The sequence below is a fragment of the Melopsittacus undulatus genome, chromosome 8, assembly GCF_012275295.1.
Source record: "Melopsittacus undulatus isolate bMelUnd1 chromosome 8, bMelUnd1.mat.Z, whole genome shotgun sequence".
NCBI lineage: Eukaryota > Metazoa > Chordata > Aves > Psittaciformes > Psittaculidae > Melopsittacus > Melopsittacus undulatus.
In genome coordinates this window covers 7,840,288-7,850,672 of record NC_047534.1, presented here as the reverse complement: position 1 = coordinate 7,850,672, position 10,385 = coordinate 7,840,288, and the positions used below count along the sequence as shown (strand labels likewise).

Sequence of the window (10,385 nt, the reverse complement as noted above, 5' to 3'; positions counted from 1 at the left end):
GACGGACTTTCCACAAGATGAAGTTCAGGAACATCCATGGACTTGAGGAAATACTAAAAGTCTCCAGACTTAAAGGATGGCTTTTCACTGCCCTCCTCATATCCCACTTGTGTTGCGAGCAGTGGATCAAAGTGGAGTTCTCTCACTGTGTTTATCGGTTAACATTTCACCTACACAGATAGCTGCTCTGATCCGTGTGTACGCATCACCTTGTACTTAGGATCGTACAGATGCCTCCTTGGGAAGCTAATAGCAAGTCCGGGCCCGTACAGTTTTGCACCGTCACCTGGGATACGCTGGATACCTCAAACTCTAATGTCTGTCTAACATCTATAATTTTGTTTTCAATGTTCTTAATTCCTGCAGATATATTTACAATCATTTTTTTTTCTAATTCACTCACTCCCAACCAAGGAAGAAACCATCTAACAAAATTGTGCAGTCCTCTGAAATCTTGTAGGACAATTGGCAATAGTGTTATGAGTCGAGTTCTCCATGCATGAAGTTGCACAAAATATACGAAGCAAGTGAAAAATGTCCCACAAAACAAGTAATTTGCCTTAACTGTTTTCAGTGAGCTGTCGAATGTATTTTCACCCTCCACCCCTGGGGTTACTTTCAGGCCACTCTAGCACCAGCTTTTCCAATTTACCCCTGGGTAATCCATCCATTCAAACTTTAGAAATACCCTGTCATCACTCCAATGTCCACAACGCTTGCCTCTTACTAGGACTCTTTCTAGCTCCTGGGCAAATAGGGGGTGTCTGCTGTTCCCCATCAGTCGGGCGAAGAGGGATTTTTTTATCTCTGTTCGTTTCAGTCCCTTAGTATCAATTTCACCAGAAATACCGAGGGGGCCGCACTTTCTCCCATCATTAATCAACCCCTGGGCAACTTCCCCCCACGTCCGTATTTTCTTCTCTGTCTTTCGACCAGGTGAAAGCAGTCTTTCCAGGGCAGCAACGGCCCTTTCACTTTGGGATGTTGCTCTTCTCTTTCCCTGTAACTGGATCCCCATGGCTTTCAAGGAGTCGGGAAGAGCCCGAATGAGGGAAGGCTTATGTTTCCGGGATCGACCGCTATCGTCATCGGGGACTCCTGCTTAAGTTCCCGATCGTACATCCTTTGCAGATACGCTGCTTTCTTCACATTTGCTACCCACTGGTCGACTGTCCCTGTGATGGCGAGGGGATCTCCCCTTTCCAAAGGGTCAAGTCCTCCAGCCCAATAAGCTGCTCTTTAAGGACCAGGGTGCGCAGTGGTCGCCGGTGGCTAGAACTACTCCTGGCCCCAAGTATCCCTCAGCTTCCTTCTCACTCAGTGAAAATTCACCTCCCCCAGACAGCGATACTCTCCAAACACATTCTGTTTCTGATTCTCCTCGAGGACGACCCGATTCCGTTCGAAGTTTAGCTCGTTCCGTAGCAGTATAACGGCACCTCTTTGGTGGCAAGCAGTGGGAATTCGTCCTCTCCGCCATCCTAAGTATATTCCCTATTTATCAAGGGGCGGAGAGAAGCGGCAGGAACGCTTCATTTTTGTAACCTTAGCCTCGCCTCTCCCAGGTCCCTGCGGGGATATTCAGTTGTTTTCTGCGACTTGTGGAGGGGCGGTTTTCTCCGCAAGGAGTTGCTCTTTCAGGGCTAATGGCAAGTAGTTAGCGTGAGTTTTCTCTTTGTCTAACTGCTCTTTTAAGTTAACTGCCTGGTCCTGCAGGGCTCGGACCGGGTCTTGTGAAGCTTGTAGGAACTGAGATTCAGCTGTTTATTGCTCTTCGCCAGCCTCCAGTGCAGCAGCCAAGATGGCGCCCGGTAGGGCAGAGAACCGAGTTACCCCTTCCGGGCCGCAGTTTTGCGTCCTCTCGCAGGGTGCTTATTCGGTCTGTTCCACTTTGCAAATTAGGCCAATTTTTCTCGGCCCATTCTGCCCCGGCAGAGAGGCGCGAGCCTTCTGTTTCTCTAAAAGACCACAGAACACATCTCTGCCCTCAGGGGCAGCTTCGCTGCTATTCATTTCTGAACGGGACGACCGCCGCCGACGGGAGGCAGCGCGTTTTGCTTCCACAAAACCCACCTGTGAAGTCCCTGAGAGGCTCGCACCTCCTGCAACCCAAGTTAAATACAGCAACAGGTTGGGGTTGTCGTCTCAGGGAGGCGCAGCACGTCTGTTTCAACAAAATCCAACCCCTACGTCCCCGAGAGGCACACACGTAATACCTTTCTACTTTCATAAAAAAGAATCCAGCTGTCAAGCCGGGAAACTCGCAGTTCTTTATCATTTTAACCATAACTGGAAGCCAGTTAGGTACACGAAGTAGAGAGGCCCTCGAAGCTCCCCCTGGCCCGCTGCCGGAGCCCAGTAACGCTTCCTGCTGCTACTGGCGACCCCGAGCCCGGGGACCGCCACTAGCTCGGAGCAGCGAGAGCGGCTGCGGGGTAGGCGTCTGTCGGAACTGGGGTCCGAGTTTGTCAGCTGCGGGGTCTGCTGCTCTGTCCGCCCCGGGGTCCGGGTCTGTGTCACTGACTTCTCGTGTTGCAGAGAACGCACGTCAGTGGCGAGAGGAGGTGCGTCTCTTGAACACTGCAGAGTAGCATTAAGGTAACACGGATTGCCCAGATTCTGCAGTCCAACTCCAACATTCAGTGGCTGTTGCCAATCCATGCGAATTTTCTCAAGTGGAAAAAGAATTTTACGTGGTGGGGCAATTCCGTCGCTAACAACTGCAAGAAATTTAGATTTCAAAAGTATTTACTGTTTCTGTTTGAAAAAGGATGTTTAAAAGGGAGCATTCTGCAGGAACACCCAGAAGAACCAGGTCTGCTCCACAACGCAAAAACACACGATGAACATCTTAAACACTGCCACTTAAACATGCAGGTCAACACACTGTTTTGAACTATGGTGTATTTCTCTGTTTCAATACTTCCAGTACAAGAGAGACTACCACTCTGGTCTTTTTCCTTATTGCAACTTAATTGACATTTGTAATTCTCTGCTCATAAATATAAGAACTAAGATGGAAAAATACGAGAGTAACTAGCAGAGCAGGTAACCCTACAGATAGATACCAGCCCTCTTCCCGAGCAGGGTTAGCGTTCAGAGACTTGTAAATAATGGAAGCCAGGAACACAAAGGTGAAATGTACTTTTCTCTGCACAACACAGAAGACCTGGCTAAGTCTGCGTATTATGAAAGCTTCCTCAAAACCGATTGTTACAAATAGATTTCTAAATAGAAAAAACTACAGGTTTTCCAATACCAGTCCCTTCAGTTGCCTTAGGGGACTCACAAAATTGCAGCCTAGTGCTGAAGGCTTTATTCATCACAACCCTGTTTTAGATCAGTGCAACAAATGAGAACTGCGTTTTCGACTTTTGGATTTGAAGAACGAAATAACTGGTAAAAACTATTATAAAACCCCAAACAACAACAACCAAAGTAAAAACCCCACTCACAAAACTGCGTTTAAGTGGGGAGTAGCGATTACACACTTTTCTCGTGACAAAACAAACATCTGCAGCTGTGATTGTAAAACAATAACATACACAAAAGTACCTCAGTAGAAATAAGGAGCAATACCAGACTACTACAGGTAGACATGAAGACATGAAGGAACTTCCGTGTCTCATATTTGCAAACTACATTTTCACACTGCAACGCTACCAGAAAAAAAAAAAAATCAAACCGTTTAAAAAAAAAAAAAAAAAAAAAAAGAATAACCCGAACACAAACACGCCGCACTCGTTTACTGTCATAAAGAAAGAGTCCAAGTGCCAGGCTGGGAAACTCGGAGTTATTCCAGTTAAGGAAAATCTTAAGTGGAAGCCAGCTAAGGTACACGAAGTAGAGAGGCACTCGAAGGTCTCATTCCCCGCTGTCGGAGCCCAGCAACGCTTCCTGCCACTACTGGCCACCCCGATGTCGGGGACCGCGAGTTGTAGGGAGCAGCGAGAGCGGCCCCAGGGTCTGCATCTCTCCGCACAGGCGTCGGGTGTGTGTCCGCCCAGGGCCGCAGTTTGTGACGCCCCAGGGGTCTCGCTGTCCCCCCAGGGGTGTGTGCCCGGTGTTTCGCCGCGGTCTGACGGTCTGCTTCTCCCGGGTCGCAAGATACGCTCTCAAAGTCGGTTAACGTCCAGTCCGAAATGGAACTGTCCGACCATCCGTCACCAGCGCTAAGCATCAAGCACCCGCCCGTTCACCCCCAGCTTTGCCTTTCCGACAGGTTTTCGTTCCTGAAGGCATTTTGGCACCGCCGCTCTCAGGGAGCGGCGCGGCACGGAACGTGTCCGCTCTCGGGAGCGGCCAGAGCCCAACCACAGGCAAAGCGAACCGATCCCGACACGGCAGGCGGGGGCGGAGCACGGCTCCGAGGGATCCCTGGCTTCACGTCGCCTCGCCCTTCTCACTCCGCCTCACGCTCGGACCCAGACCCGTTCGGTAATTCCGGGTGGCGGCAACCGGTGCTGCGGGGGCAGGCGCAGCGCAGCGCCGCCTCAGCGCTTTCCCGCCCCTCCCCGGTCCTGCCGGTCGAGCGGCGGCGAGGCTGGGTCCGTCCGCTCCATAGCGGGGACGTCGCCCAGCCCAGCCCCGCCGCGGACTCCCACCCCTCCGCTGCCCGTCAGCCAGGAGGCCAGCGGCCGGGTGCCTGACCCGCGCCACAGCGGCCGACAGAGATGAGAAGAGCTGAGCTGAGCTGAGCCGCCTGCTCCCGCCGCTCTCTTTCCCTTCCTTTTGCCTTGCCGCCTCCGCTCAGCATCTGAACCGTGTGGCCGCTTCCATCAGCCCCGGTGCCAGTGCAGTGCAGGCAGAGAAATGTACAGAAAACTTCGGCTCAGCCGGAGTGACTCAAAATTGACACTATTCTGACAAAATAAGCTCTACGTTGCTTCACATTTCGAATCAGTTTAAACCGGTACAAAACTGCACCTCTGTCAACTGAGCAGCATTTAGAATGCTTTCTAGATGAAAACAAGGCATATTTTCAAGATTTAGTGCGTTCCTATGTAGATATGCTGGCTGGAAAAGCTAGATCTCTTGTACACCAAATCCTACAGACTGAGACTTGTGGTTTACCAGTTGAATACCTGTATTTTCTGGGAAAGTGTTTCTAGCTACAGTTTAAAATGTAAATGCTGCACAGATAGGGACTGATTTGAAGTATGACTTGGCGTTCACAAGTGATTTGCATGACATACTCTGTATCAATCATTGTTAAAAATGTGATGTTCGATGTAAATCCACTGCAACAGTAATGCTTTCATTTAGCAGGAGGACCTGTTGCTTCAGCCTGGAGACTTTCTTTGAAATAAAGTGTGAAACTCTACTGTTGCATAGCTCCTCATTTAGCAAGCATACATGGGAGGTGTGTGCTGATTTACTTGTTTTGAGAGCTGGTTTCCCACCCTAAATTAAGGAGGGATTTTATCCGTTCCCTTCCATGAGCTTCAGTCAAACATAAGGCAAGTGGGGGAACAACTCAGATCTCTGTCCCTCAAGTCGATTAATTAGACCAGACAGTTTAGTCAGATGAACTGTATTTTACACAGGTTCCCACTCACTGGTCTCCCGATGCAGGAGCAGTGAACATGAAATGCATCACAGTTTGATAGCATTTAATAATAAATATTAAAATCACAGTGTGAATTTCTCTTTAGCTAGCCACTTTAGGGAGGCAAAACCAGACAACTGACACTTCACACAAGTGACAGTATATTAAGAAATGGAATTCAAACATGGGTTTTGTCTTGATGCTAAACGTTTCAACAATAAATCCAAAGTTTTGATGGTCAACATTGGTTAAGTCCGGTTTGAAGACAGAGAGTTGCTGATTTTGAAGGTAAAGACTCATTTTTTGATGGTAAAGCCAGATTCAATGGTAAACAGTCAGATTTGAAGCAAACAGTCACGTTTGGAGGTAAAAAGTCACATTTGATGGTGAAGAGTCAGTTTTGATGGCAAAGCCAGGTTCCATAGTAAGCATTCCGTTTTGATGGTAGAGCCATTCTTGATGGTAAATAGCCAGGTTTGATGGTAAACCATCAGCTTTGATTGTACACAGTTTTGATGGTAAAGAGTCTGGTGTCATGATAAGACGTAGTTGGTTTTGACTGTAGGTTTAGTTTGGGTATAGAAGAATACCACCAGTGAGCTTTGCATCTGAAAGACAAAAGAAAGCAATGTCACTCCCAGTCATGACGTTCAACATCAAACCCTGTCTCAGTGGTTAGGTTTCTGAAAAAGAAGTCTCAAGCCTGCACACAGCTCCATCTGCTCTGTGACTATATGATCGGATGGACTTGAGAAGGTAGCTTCCCCACATCCAAATTGACTGCATTTTGAATCTATGCTAAGGTGAAAATTCCTACTTCAGACCCATTTATTTATGACTTTTAAAGACAGACCTTCCACAAGAGGGAGTTCATGAACATCTATGGACTGGAGGAAATACTAAAATTCTCCAGCCTTAACAAATTGCTTTTCGCAGCCCTCATATCCCACTTGTGTTGCAAGCAGTGGATCAAAGTGGAGTTCTATCACTGTGTTTATCGGTTAACATCTCTTACGCCTACACATCTCTTATGCCTACAATCCTAATGCCCCTGACTTGTGTAGTGGGGTGCAAGACATATCCTATATAAATCACTTAGAAACAATGGGGAAAAGGCAGGCATGACAAACATTCAGAAAAGTGCTCGGAAAAAAATTGCAGATTATGCTGGAATCCCCACTTACTTGGAATCCTTCCCTTGATATTTATCATCATTCTAGCAGCGTTTCTTTTTCACGCCAGTCTATAAGGAGGGCAAGAAGGAGGACCCAGGTAATTATAGACCGGTCAGCCTTACCTCCGTCCCTGGAAAGGTGATGGAACAACTTATTCTTGATGCCATCTTAGACATATCAAGGATGAGGTGGTCATTAAGAACAGCCAACATGGTTTTACCAGGAGGAAGTCATGTTTGACCAACCTTACAGCCTTCTATGAGGAAGTAACTAGGTGGAGGGATGATGGCAGAACAGTAGATGTGTTTTTTCTTGATTTCAGTAAAGCATTTGATACTGTCTCCCACAGCATCCTCATAGATAAGCTAAGCAAGTGTGGGCTTGATGATCAGGTAGTGAGGCGGATCAAGGACTGGTTGAAAGGGAGAAGGCAGAGAGTTGTGGTCAATGGGGCAGAATCTAGCTGGAGGTCTGTGACTAGTGGAGTCCCTCAGCAGTCGGTGCTGGGACCAGTACTGTTTAATATTTTCATCAACGACCTGGATGAGGAAACTGAGGGTACCCTCAGCAAGTTCACTGATGACACTAAACTGGGAGGAGTGGCTGACACACCAGAAGGCTGTGTTGCCATTCAGCGAGACCTGGACAGGCTGGAGAGTTGGGTGGGGAGAAAGTTGATGAAATTCAACAAGGGCAAGTGTAGAGTCTTGCATCTGGGGAGAACAACCCCATGTACCAGTACAGGTTGGGGGCTGACCTGCTGGAAAGTAGTGAAAGGGAAAGGGACCTGGGGGTCCTGGTGGATAGGAGGATGACCATGAACCAGCAATGTGCCCTTGTGGCCAAGAAGGCAAATGGCATCCTAGGGTGCATTAGAAAGGGTGTGGTTAGTAGGGCAAGAGAGGTTCTCCACCCCCTCTGCTCTGCCTTGGTGAGGCCGCATCTGGAATATTGCGTCCAGTTCTGGGCCCCTCAGTTCAAGAAGGACAGGGAATTGCTTGAAAGAGTCCAGCGCAGAGCCACAAAGATGCTTAAGGGAGTGGAACACCTCCCTGATGAGGAGAGGCTGAGGGAGCTGGGTCTCTTTAGCTTGGAGGAGACTGAGGGGTGACCTCATGAGTGTTTACAAATATGTAAAGGGTGGGTGTCAGGATGATGGAGCTAGGCTTTTTTCAGTGATATCCAGGGGTAGGACAAGGGGCAATGGGTGTAAACTGGAGCATAGGAGGTTCCACGTTAACATCAGGAAGAACTTCTTTACTGTAAGAGTGACAGAACATTGGAACAGGTTGCCCAGGGGGGTTGTGGAGTCTCCTACATTGGAGATATTCGAGGCCCGCCTGGACAAGTTCCTGTGTGATGTACTCTAGGTTACCCTGCTCTTGCAGGGGGGTTGGACTAGATGATCTTCTGAGGTCCCTTCCAACCCTTGGGATTCTGTGATTCTGTGATTGGGATACACATTTACCAAAAGCCACCTGGTTGGTCAGCACCAGGGGATCTGCCAACAGGGCTGGCCCAGCCCAGTCAGAACTTTTGCATACTGTAAAGGGGGATAAAGTTCCTGTGGTGCACATAAAGAATTTGCTGGGGAAGACAGTCTGGGCTATTCCTCCTTCAGGTAAAGGCAAACCCACTCATGGGATTGCTTTTGCTCAGGAACCTGGGTGGGTAACGTGGGAACATGGGGAAGTCCAGTGTGTACCTCAGGGGGATTAATTTAGGGGGAAAGCAGTCCATGAACTCATAAGCTGTTGCCTGCTGTAGAACACTTCTATAGCCTATAAGCCAGATGCTCATCTCTACCACTCTGGGCTTTGAAAAGAAGATATGTGCTGTCATGACCGTCAGTGGAGAATGAAGTCATAAGAAAGCCAGCAGCAGCAACAGAACTGTCCTCAGGTCAGCATTGACTGACCTTGACTTCCCTCTGACCATCATCCCAACAAAGAATGAACTTTGACAAAAACTGACAAGCTCAGCAGCAGCCATACGAGTTCAGTGGTGTTGTCATCAGGCAACAACCCAACCCAACCCAGCATACCATCTCTCCTGCCCTGAGAGGCTGTTACAAGAGATGGAGCCTGACACTGTGGACTGAGTGAATCCAGCAAACTTTATAGGGATGGTCCATGGACAAAGGAATGGTATCTCTCTTTGTGTGTGCGTGTATATATGAGACAAAAAGCAATGGTATAGTGAAAAAAAAAATGGGATCTGAGCATGACCTAAATGGCATGGATATTCCATGGGTGGATACTGTCCTGGGTTCAGCTGTAAGAGTTACTTTTCTCCTTCTTAGTAGCTGCTGCAATGCTGTTTTCCACTTTAGTCTGATAACAGTATTATAACACACTGATATTTTAGTTGCTCCTAAGTAATGCTTACGCTGATCAAGGACTTTTCAGTTTCATGCTCTGCCGGTGAGGAGGGGCACGGGAAACCAGGAGGAAGCAGGGAAAGGACACCTGACCCAAACTAGCCAAAAGGGTATTCCATACCACAGCATGTTATGCCCAGGAAATGAACTGGTGGGAGATACCTGGAAGGCCCAGATGGCTGCTGAGGTCAGGCTGGATAGTGGTTGGCAGGTGCTGAGCAATTGTATTGAAGATCATTTTGTCTTTATTAGTTTTTCTTCTCCCCTTTTAGTTTTATATTCCCTCCCCTTGTTCCTTCCCTCATCATTACTATTGGTAGCAGCAGTAGTGGTTTGAGTTATACCTTAGTTACTGGACTTTCTTATCTCAACCCTTGGGATTTGCATTCTTTCGATACTCCTCGCCAACCCTCCGGGAGCAGGGTGGAAGAAAGGGCAGAGTGAGCGAGTGGCTGCATGGTTCTGAATTACCGGCTGGGCTTAAACCATGACAAGCAGTCAATGCTGAAACTCCTTTGATACACCTGTGACGAGGTTATTCATCAACGACAAGACACCAAATCATGGAGCCAGAGGACAAAAGAAGAAGAAAAAGCCAGACTACAGGAACAGTGTGTGGTTTCTTTGTCATGTTACTTTATGTAACTTCACAGAACTGTTGCCATAGGAACATTATGCAGGGTACACTTATAGATTGGCTTTATGGGGTTTTCCACGTACCAAAATATTTCTTTAAGTATTTACTAAAACATTAACCTTGCTCCTTTGGATTTTGGTTTAGTGTCACACACAGTAAAAAGCTACTGATGAGCTCCCAGCTTACTGCCTGGTGGTGGAAGCTTTTAACACCAAAGGAGAAAGCCTTCTGCATTCTTGTTTAGGCAGCTGAAATCCCAAGTTACTGATCTTCTCTGGGTCACAGCGACAGCATCATCTCACCTACCACTGAAAGAAAGATCTAATTTCTTGAGCATCAAATACACTCTGAAAGCTGTCAATTCACATGACATACTGCATTTTAAATAACTCCAGTAAAACTCAAGTAAAAATCCATTTTAACTTTGCTGTATTTATATACTATATAAATTGTACATGCTATACATTTACAGTGGGGCAAATGCTTTTTATCTTTAAAAAAACAAAGATCAAACTTTAGACATCTCTGAACAACACAGCTTGTATAAACCAGACAGATTATTCAGATGAACTGTATTTAATACAGGTTCCCCACTCATCTCCTGATGCAGGACCAGTGAATAATAAGTGCATCACAGTTTGATAG

General features: G+C 47.3%; 1 pseudogene; it reads right to left on the bottom strand.

Annotated features, from left to right (window-relative positions):
• Positions 1-628: 628 nt before the first annotated feature.
• LOC117436570 (uncharacterized) lies at positions 629-2,013 on the bottom strand (annotated as a pseudogene).
• Between the last annotated feature and the right edge of the window lie 8,372 nt (positions 2,014-10,385).